The sequence below is a fragment of the Oratosquilla oratoria genome, chromosome 35 (assembly GCF_046742065.1).
Source record: "Oratosquilla oratoria isolate Oo_2021 chromosome 35, ASM4674206v1, whole genome shotgun sequence".
NCBI classification, from domain to species: Eukaryota; Metazoa; Arthropoda; class Malacostraca; order Stomatopoda; family Squillidae; genus Oratosquilla; species Oratosquilla oratoria.
Genome location: NC_134811.1, coordinates 9,209,678 through 9,217,168, shown reverse-complemented (window position 1 = coordinate 9,217,168; position 7,491 = coordinate 9,209,678). Strand labels below are relative to the sequence as shown.

General features: G+C 40.4%; 1 protein-coding gene across 1 annotated transcript in view; it reads right to left on the bottom strand.

The window, feature by feature from the left end:
- The window catches only part of Sqor (Sulfide quinone oxidoreductase), a 51,826-nt gene extending 47,934 nt beyond the window's left edge, over positions 1–3,892 (bottom strand). The window contains exon 1 of the mRNA XM_076173911.1: positions 3,874–3,892. The gene's annotated coding sequence lies outside the window, so the exon portion shown is untranslated. The remainder of the gene's footprint in view (positions 1–3,873) is intronic.
- Positions 3,893–7,491: the final 3,599 nt, after the last annotated feature.

The following is a 7,491-nucleotide window of genomic DNA, read 5'->3' as shown; positions in this document are numbered from 1 at the left end:
TGTGTCATAAAGTTACGAGAGAGTTTCCTATGAAGCATGTGAAAGAAGGTGATGCCGTAATCTTATCGATGGAATGATCACTAAGGAATGCAGAAAAGGCCGATCTCGTTCACCTTAAAAGAAAATTTTATTTCTTCGCTGAGCCCTGAAAAGGGAAGTGAAGAGCAAAAGGTAAATAGTGCTATTCTGTCACAAGGTTCATTGAAGAGCCACAAACTCTGGAGTCATCAATGTTATCAGCACTGCCCCCTGGCACCCACGATCACACAGACCAAGGGTGTCACCATCAAGAAGACCAGATTGATGGCCAGGGCCAACCACAGCAGCAAACTTCATATTTCGGAATCAGCGCTGTAGTACTACCTCGTCACTAGATACGAGACAGGTCATCTACCTTCGAGTAGAAGGGCGGATTCTACCGCCCACAGGATCCGCCTAGGGTACTGCTGTGTGTGGCAAGTGCTACGTGCAGAAAGAGACAATCAATAACGCTGCAAAATCTGTGGGGCCAAGATACATCAGCCCCTCCACCACTACCTGATAGTGTAAGCCACTGCTCTTCTTCGTCAAGGACTCAGCCCACTACTCACCGCAGCAAGATCTAAGGAATAACAGGTCTAACCACTTCCGACCGAATTTCGAGGGAGTTGGCGCAGTGGGCCCGTGAACGTCACCTGGCTGTTCAAAGTGGGGTTCGCGGGTCCTATAGCTGTCAGTTGAAGCTGGTGCGTCGTTCGGGTATGTTGTTGCCTTCGCTCGCACCGCTCCACGCAATTAGTTATATTCTGACAAATATTATATAAAATATATATATATAAATATATATAAAATATTATAGTTCCTGTCTATATATATGAATATATAATATATATGATATATATATATATATATATAAAATATTATAGTTCCTGTCTTCCTTGGCGTTTCACAGTTTTCTTCAGTGTTTCACAAAGAGAAAACGGACCCAGCCTAATGACGTCAGAAGCTGCGCACAATAATTCAAACGGTCTGACCTGTTTGTTTAGACCTTGCACCGCAGCAGGGATGGCACGACACCTCATCGTCTTCCCTTCTGATGCAACCCTCAGCTTCTTGGGGAACTTCCTTCCTGGCTCCGCCTGCGGTTGAGGGGTGCCCACCACCCTCTCTGATCTCAGGGCACCGCCGCTAATAACAGTGGTGTCTTGTAGACAACCTGTATATGAGCTGTTCCGGACCACCTGCAAGGGGTCCTAGCGAGTACTAGTTCCGGAAAAAAAAAAAAAAAAAAAAAAAATATATATATATATATATATATATATATATATATAATATATATATATATACATATATATATATATATATATATATATATATACATATAAAAAAATAATAAATAAAATATTCGTTATAGTTGCCAGCCATGCTAAGAACCTCGCGAAGGCTGCCATAACTCAGATAAAAATAAATCAATTAACCACTGATTAACCTCAAATCAAAGTTTATCTGTCTGAAGTACTGACTGTTATGCCGCATACACATTTATTCAGACGAGCAACCCAACCCAAGCAGTTGAGAAAAATACATTCCTCGTTCTGTAGTGTCGCCTTGATATTTGGTACGGAAGTCGTAGCGTGGCATGAACAGACGAAGTCTGTCTGTTTATTTATTTATTTATTTACAAAGGCCGACACTGACGGGTGTGAGTTAATTTGTTTGTGAAATAAAATATTGGCACCAATACAGGCTTGCAAAGCGACAATGACCATATTTTCTCACCTGTGTATTTGTATTTCAGTCTTTACAGACATAAGTAATCTTTATATTGCGTGACTAGCGGGACGCCTTGCATATTCCTTAGATTAGGGCTTAGGTGGACGCTAGTACGAATATAGAATTCTTTCTCGGTGGGTCCCCCCTCTTTACCTGTTTGGATACTTCTAATCGTTTTCAATTGCTCATCAAATACATAAAAATGTTCCCACAATATTTTTACGTTCGGTTTTTCACACATTCCACATGTAATGAAGGCTGTTGGTAGTACGCCAAAAAAGGTTAACTTAAATCAGGTTAGTTGTGCCAAAGGTTGGCAGTCGAGGAAGGCACCCATCAAGATAGAATGCAGGAGAAGTGGGTGACCTTGAAGTGATCTCATGCAATTCACTCCCCTCCCGTGTCTGCTCACGTGCCAGCAATGCAGCAGTGTTGCTACTGTAGCGTGCATTGCTCTACATGCTCGTCATGGTCCGACATGATGCAGTGTATATCGTCATTATTCTGCCGATAGAGCGGTTTTAATTGGAACTCAAATAGCTTCCCATCATTTTAGCAGACCTGGCTTACGTTAATTGAATGTGGCTAATTCAAGTTTATTGATTGATTTGTTCGTCTGTCCTGTTATCTACTACTTCATCCATTCAGTCATTCTCTTGTTTGTCTATGCACCTTTTTTTCTGTCAATCCGATCATTTGTTTACACACTTATTTGTGTAAATATTATCCCTGCTTCTTTATAGATCAATAGAGCATATTTTTACAAAGTAAACAATTGTAAAGCACTATATGAGTAAATTAGGTCAAGGTCTGGTCTAAATGTGTAACTGCGTACACAGTACTACTATTGAAAAGTCTTGCGGAATATGTTAAAAAAAAACGGGTTTTAAAGATAGGATTGTTGTGTTGGGGGTTCTTTCGACTGCAGCGTTTCTACTGTTGTATTCATACCTCAGAAATCCATGCGCGAATTTGCGCACACACACACACTATATATATATATATATATATATATATATATATATATATATATATATATATATATATATATATATATATATATAATTTACTTATCTATTTACCTATTGACATTTATTTATTTGATTATTTATTCATTTTTTACATATTAACTTATCTATTTAATCATCCACATTAATTTATTTAATTACATATGCATTTATTATTCTAACTGATCCTAACAATTCCGTGTAAGAGGCGCTTCACAAAGTTAAACCCTTACTTGTTGTTGACTTATGTGTCATCACTACAGCCAGTCTGGGGACCTACCGCTGTATCAATAATTTGCCAGATATTCATAAACTAAAATTTGGCTATTCTAGCTATATACAGTGTACCTCTTCCCAGAGAGGTCAGTCAAGGTACATATTCCACTGCCATCCACCACCCATCGTTTCCATCATATCTTAGCTCCTCGTAACTTTATCTCCTTACCTTTGTAATTTTAGGAAATGCTATAATGAAGTGCATAGGGCTTCAGTCACAACCAAGGAGTATGAATACTCACTAAAGAAACAAATATTAAAACGATGTTAATTGTTTCAGAACCCCGATATATGTTGAACAGAAAAAGTTGCAAAGACCCTTGCGCTCCACGATACTATTTTCTATATAAGATAAAGGGTACCTCTTCGGTGTTGATTATGAACGGAGCAGCACGTACACACTTGGACATTATCTGATTGTGATGACAGAAACTAGTTGCCGTTTCAAACTTGTTAATTTAACCAGTTGTGGATTGAAGGTTTTTCCCATCTAAATATTCCACGATACTATTTTTATACGAGATAAAGGGTACTTGTTCAGTGTTGACTATGAGCTGATCAGCACGTACACACGTTAAAAAAATTGGACATTATCTGATTGTGATAACAGAAACTAGTTGGCGTTTCAAACTTGTTAATTTAATCAGTTGTGGATTGAGGGTTTTCCCATCTAAATATAATTGCCTGAGGTTTGCTAAAATTATATTTTTAAAATGCCTCGGCAGCGTCTGACGGATTCGCTGCCATGTACATACCCTTGCTTTGATCGAAGTCAGTGTGACAGAAACTGTTCCGACAATTTCACAATCACAGTATCATTACCTTATCTTATAGTTACCTTATAGAGAACTCGGCGAACAAGCCTCAACTACAGAAATTGGCGCTGCTTCTTCCCTGGTCGTGTTGCCTCTAGTGAAGTGGTAGAAGATGTACCAGCTTGTTGTAGTGGGGCCGGCCACGTGTTCTCGCAACTGCTTTTCTGAGGAGAGGGATTCCGACAACATCTTGAGGGTCTTGTGCGTCGCCTATGCCGCCACTTAAGCGCTTACGAACTGCGTCGGCTGGTGGAGTGTAAGCCCCCCCTTTAATTCTTTTATATTATTGCACTTGTATACTCCGTTCATGTCAGGAAGGGTGAATTCACCGAGATGTGCATACACATTTAACATAGGTATACACATCCGGTAAATGTATGAGTGGGCGTGGCCAAGCCACACACACCCATATATTGAATCAACCCCCCCCTTTTTCTAAATCTTATCACACCAATTGCTACACAAACCACTATCACTGAACACACAGCTAATGTTAGGAAGGGTGCATTCACCGATATGTGCATACGTATCTCATATACGTATGCACACCTTGTGAATTGGGTGTGTGTGGTTGGGCCCAAACACACACATAAGTTAAATCACCCTCCAAACGGGCTCACACATAAAGCCCGTGGGAATACTTTTCCCAAAATAAACAGAACAGAACAGTGTTACTATAGGATGGTGTGGGAGGTGTGTCTTCAAATTCCTTGTAGGAAGTCATCCAGCCGTCTTTTGAATACTTCCACTGCAGGATGTGGTGTCCTTCAGGTAGTTGTGGACTACTGAGGGGCTTGGGGGCAGTTCTGGTGAAGGAGTTTGCTCGGAGAGATATGGTGCTCCTCCTGGTGATTCTTGCAACATAGCAAGATCTCCCTCTCGCCCTTTCTTGACTGAGTGTCACTTCAATGTTCGGGACGTGACCCTCCAACATTTTCCACGTGTAAACGATCTGGTACCGTTCTCTGCGCATTTGGAGTGAGTAGAGTTTGAGGTGCCTGAGTCTGTCCCAGTAGTTCATGAATATTTCTTATGAAGTCAATCTACTTTGTGTCACAAACACGGAGACATGGCCGAAGGAGAGTAATTCTTATTCTGTACAATGAAATTAGGTAAAGCAGGAGAGTAGGCGGCCAGATCCTATAGGCATTACGTCTTTCCTGTACACTACAATTAGGTCATCACACACACACACAAGGACATCTTCACGTGTGTATACGTATATATATATATATATATATATATATATATATATAGATATATATATATATATATATATATATATATTCCCTGATGACGGTATCCAGGAATGGTAGGAGGGAAAATAACTGTATATATATATATATATATATATATATATATATATATATATATATATATATATATATATATATATATATATTCATGCATAGGTTACGGAGATACATGGATACACAAAGCTGAGCCTGCCCTAACTGAATACCGATTCGTATGTTCATCAGCTTGATCAGTGAGAAGGTATAAATAAAACTGAAACTATGTATATATTTCCTCCGACCTGACAACATGGTCTTCTAAAAGCTTTATATAAATAAATGTATCCTCTCTCTCTCTCTCTCTCACTCTTTATCTCTCTCTCTCCCTCTTTCTCCGACCTATGGGGAAGGATCCATGGTACCCGTAACCCATTGAATAAAAAAGTCTGGCTAAAGGAAGACAAATTGCTTGAAGGATCTCAAGAAATACTTTACTTTATAAATGCACCAACTTGTAGAATAACATAGATGAAAAAGCATTTCAGTCAAATTGCCTAATATGCATACTCGCATGCATGTTTTAAACATATATTGAACAAGATGTTGCTGGCAAGATCTGTATGCCTCCCAACGTGGCATCATGCCATCTGTTGGGCAACTTGCTGGCCTGCGAACGTTCCCTGACTCGCAGCCCTGTTGTCAGTAGTGTGTAACCACACAAGACAGAAGAGGACATTGATATTGAAAATGGCCCATTTTGTCATGGAAGGAAGCAAGAATGTGTAGTTGGGCTAGTGGAGGGCTTAGTCTCGTCTCGCATTTGAGCCAATGTGATCGATGCCAAAAGCAACTTGTGGTGTAGACGCTTCTCGTACGTGCTTGGTCGATTGATTTTCGCACAGGCAACGAATTACAAGCACACACGCACCGCCCAACTCCACACACACACACACTGGAGACCAAGAAAGAGCGTAATTCCTTTTATGTATAAGAGTAAATGCAATTGGGTAAACAGCTGGTGCAGTGAATACCGCCTTGGTTTGCTAACCCAGTGATACCGAGATGGCTCCGCACAGGATTTGAAAATCACCACAGTACTGCATCTCGTTGCTCTTTCCAATAGGCAAGGGTATGAAGTGTTGGTTGTTTTGGTCTGTGGTTTTCTGGCACTTCTGTTATACATGGGATCATTATTCTCGTATCGGTATGGATGGCTCAAAGCTATCGTCTTTGCTTCATAATAAGCAGTCGCTATGCCAAAAGTCCGAGTCCTTGCGGTGGAGATAATTTCCATTTGTCACAATGACACACAACTTGTCGGATGGCTCGCCATAATAAAGACTCTGTGAAATTAGAATAGAGACTGAGCTAGCCTAGTGCCGTTGGGGAACTACTAGGTCGTTCATTTTGTACGGTCTGGCTGGCTCAAAGCAATCGCCTTCGCTTCATAATAAGCAGTCGCTAAGGCAAAGGTTCGAGTTCTTGTGGAGCTAATATCCATTTGTCACAATGACACACAACACACACACACATACATACACACACACACACACACACACACACACACTTTCAACGAACGGACGGCTTGAAGAACGTTCTGAAGAAAAGTGCAGATTGTGGATCCCAACGCAAAGAGAAGTGCCTTTTTGTATTTGCAGGGTGGGGGGAAATTGCTCGTGGGGTAGTGGGAAAGTAAGGAAAGAGGAGAGGGGGAGGGATTGCTGGGGAAATGGAAGGTAATGAGGAGGTGGAGGAACTGGCCCTGACGGGCCGCCGAAAGGTGGACAAACGACCGCAAGACGAGCTGGATGATGACGACATGTCTAATAGGAATGTGAAGATTAGAGGTATAGATAGGAGCAATACAGTAGAAAGTGATGAGAATATTTTCAAGGGATTTAAAGAGGGTGGGGGGGACACAACCCCCCCCCCCCGACTGACAAGACTAGAAGAGAAGGTCGATAAGATGAACGAGGACTTGGAGCGTAGGTTCGGTAATGTTGACAGTATGATACGAAGAATTGAAAAATTGGAAGAACTAGAGAGGGCGAACAAAAACTTAACTAAGGAAATTGAAGAATTAAAACAACAGTTAAAAGAAGTAAAAGATGAGAATAAAGTCTTAAAGGAGAATAATATGGAGAACAAGGAGGGTTGGAAAAAAATTCAGGAAAATAGCAAGGTTGCATTCACTGACATAATCAGACAGCAAATGAATGAACAAACTGAAAACTCAGTTATTAAAGTGATGAGACAGAAGGAGAATATAGTAAGAGACTTAGCAGACAAAAAGAAATGTATAATTATATTAGGAATGGAAGAGAAACATAACCCAGATAGAACCACAAGAATCAAAGAGGAAAATGAAAAAGTAAGCCAATTACTAGAATCAGTTCAGGAAGATGA